This window comes from Phalaenopsis equestris, unplaced genomic scaffold (genome assembly GCF_001263595.1).
Source record: "Phalaenopsis equestris unplaced genomic scaffold, ASM126359v1 Scaffold000749, whole genome shotgun sequence".
Taxonomy (NCBI): Eukaryota; Viridiplantae; Streptophyta; class Magnoliopsida; order Asparagales; family Orchidaceae; genus Phalaenopsis; species Phalaenopsis equestris.
Window position 1 is genome coordinate 226,798 of NW_018165189.1, and position 3,832 is coordinate 230,629.

Sequence of the window (3,832 nt, forward strand, 5' to 3'; positions counted from 1 at the left end):
ATTTGAAACTTTAGATTTGTTGAAAAATGATAATAAAAATCTTATTCCTTCAAGTATTAAACCACCTGAACTTGAACTGAAAGTATTACCTGCTCATTTAAAATATGTGTTTTTAGGAGATTCATCTACATTGCCTGTATTGTATCTTCTGAATTAACTGAAATTCAAGAACAAAAATTAATAGAAATGTTGAAAAGATATAAAAAAGGCTTTTGGATAGTCTTTAACAGATATTAAAGGAATTAGTCCTTCAATTTGTATGCACAGAATTCTATTAGATGAACAATACAAACTTAAAGCTGGTCCTCAGAGGAGATTAAACCCAATAATGAAAGAAGTTGTTAGAAAAGAATTCTTAAAATGGTTAAATGCTGGAATTATATATTTCAGATAATGATTAGGTGAGTCCAATTCACTTTGTTCCAAAGAAAGGAGGAGTGACTGTTTGAAGCAATTAGTAAATGAGAAAAATGAATTAATTCCAATAAAAAAAGTTACTGGTTGATGAATTTGTATAGACTATAGAAAATTGAACATGACCATCAGAAAAGATCCCTTTCCTTTTCCCTTTCTAAACCAAATGTTGGATAGATTGGCTGGAAACAAATATTACTATTTTTTAAATGGATATACCAATTATAATCAAACTCCAATTGCTCCTGAGGATTAAGAGAAGACAACATTTACAAGCCCTTATGGAATATTTGCTTTTCGTAGAATTTCTTTTGGAATATGCAATGCACCTACGATATTTTAAAAATATATGATGTCAATTTTTAGTAATTTGATTGAACATAGAATGAAAGTATTTATGGATGATTTCTCTGTATTCAGAATTTCATTTGAATTATGTTTAAATAATTTAGAAAAAAATTCTGGAATTATGTGAAAAAATCAACCTAGTACTAAATTGGTAAAAATGGCAATTTATGGTTGCAGGAGGAATTGTACTTGGGCATAAAATTTCTGAAAATGGCATGAAAGTAGATCCTGCAAAAATTTAATTTATTGAAAAATTACCACCTCCTACTATGGTTAGAGGGGTAAGAAATTTTCTAGGACATGTTGGTTTATGCAGACGTTATATAAAAATTTTTAAAAAATAACTAAGACATTATGCCGACTTTAAGAAAAAGATACAAAATTTGATTTTAATGAGAAATGCATAAAAGCATTTGAATTATTGAAAGAAAAATTAATCATTGCACCTATAATAGTCCTACAACCATTTGAAATAATGTGTGATGCTAGTGATTATGCTATTGGGGCTGTTTTAAGATAAAGGCGCAATAAATTTTTTAAAGTAATTTATTATGCTAATAAAACTTTAAATGATGCTCAAATTAATTACACTACTACTAAAAGAGAGTTATTGGCTACTATCTATGTCTTTGATAAATTTAGACCTTACTTGATTGAAACCAAATGTATCGTGCATACAGATCATTCTGCTATCAAATACTTGATGCAAAAGAGGGAAGTTAAACCAAGATTAATTAGATGGATACTTCTATTGCAGGAGTTCGATTTTATTGTAGTTGATAAAAAGAGAAATAATAATCAAATAGCTGATCATTTGCCTAAACTAGAAAAAGAAATATTAACTAATTTTGCAAATGAAATTTTAGAAGATTTTCCTGATGAACAAATATATAATATTGATATATATAATATTGATGAAAATATATAATATTGATGAAATAAATATACCATGGTATGTCCATATAGTAAATTATACCGTAAGTGATATTCTACCACCACCACCAGATATTAAGAATCTATTAAGAATCAACAATTAAAGAAATTTATATATGATTCAAAATTCTATTTTTGAGATGACCCATATTTATTTAAAAAATATAAATATCTAATTATTAGAAGGTGTGCGCCTTATGAACAAACTCAACAAATAATTGAAAGATGTTATGTTTCTGAATTTGGAGGACATTTTAGAACAAATAGGACTGCATATAAAATTTTGCAAGCTGGATTTTATTGGCCTACTATTTTTAGAGATGATAATGAATATATTAAAACATGTGATCGATGTCAGCGAGTAGAAAATATTTCTAGAAGAAATGAAATACCTCTAAATTACACATTGGAAGTTGAAATTTTTTATGTGTGTGATTAGATTTTATAGTACCATTTATGCCTTCATTTGGAATTTTATATATATTATATGTTGTTGATTATATGTCCAAATGGATTGAAGTTATTGTTGTACCTAAATGTGATGCTCGGAGTGTTTCTAAATTTTTAAATAAAAATATTTTTACAGGTTATGGAATGTCGAGAGTAATTATTACAGATGGAGGATCCCATTTTAGGAATAAGAGAATCGAGAAATTGATTAAAAAATATGATATTATGCATAGATTATCTACTGCTTATCATCCTTAGATCAATGGTCTAGTAAAGATATCAAATTGTAAATTAAATAGAATTTTAGAAAAAACTGTAAATTCCTATAAATTGGATTGGTCCGCTAGATTAGATACTGCAGAAGACTCCTATAGGAATGTCCCCATATAGACTTATTTTTGGAAAAACATGCCACTTACTATTAGAATTAGAGCATAAAGCAAGTTGGGCAATTAAGGAATTTAATTCTAATATAAAAGATGTTGGTGAGAAAAGATTATTGCAACTCAATGAACTTGAGAAGACTAGAAATGAAGCATTAATGCGAAAATCTATATAGATAAAATGAAAATATGACATGATCGGAGGAAGATTATTAGAAAGAAGTTTGAGCCTGAACAAGAAGTTTTATTATATAATACAATATAGAGATTATTTTTAGGAAAACTTAAATCCAGATGATTAGGACCATTTAAAGAAATCAAAGTCTATCATTATGGAACTGTTGTTATTAAAGATCCTAAAGCTAGAAAGATATTTAAAGTTAATGACCATCGATTGAAACATTATTACAAAGGACACATGTCACAATTTAAAGAAATTTTGATGTTAAGTCATCCTGATTAAACAATGGTACGTCAGGCTGACGACGTTAAATATATATATATATATATTAGTATTTTGTTTAATAAGTGTTATTAGGAAATAATAATATTTTTGAATCCTACACAATTTTATATATCATAAACTAAGACAAATATTGGTATTGGAGGAAAAAATTGGAATTCAATTGAACAAAAAAGACGCGATTTTGGCCTCTAGCGCCGACAACGCCATCGGGAGTTTCGCCTGTCTATATGACCATGACACCGATAGCGCCATTGGGAGCGCCGACGGTGTTTCAAGCAGTTTCACACGTTCAGTGAGAACGTGACAGATTTTGGCGGGATTACACTTCTAAATAACCACCGAGAGGTGTTTTTAAAGGCCTAAAAACTGCCTTGGACGACCAGAAACTTTCAAATTTCAAATTACATGGCTTCCAATTCCAAAATACTTCAAGGTATGGAGTTTTCAATAGAAAAAATTTATCAGTTTTGACGCACAAAGATTATACGACAAAGTCATTACGAAAAAGAGACATATCATGGAGAGAGGCTTTGTCAATCATGGATTGAGTAATCTAAGTTCACAGATTGAGAAAATCATTGTACAGAGATGTTGGAAAGTTCTGTGCTGCACTACCGCTGCAGTTGTTGTGTCAGTGGTAAAGGAATTCTATGTTAATTCATATGAAATTACCCAATGAGTCGTCTTCATTCAAGGTAAGGTTGTACCATTTACTCCAGCTCGAATTAATGATTTTTATATGATAGAAAACATTCCAATGATAGAAAACTATGATAGAAAACATTCCAATATGTCATTATAAGAGTTTTATCCCAACAAAAGATATGATGCAAGATGT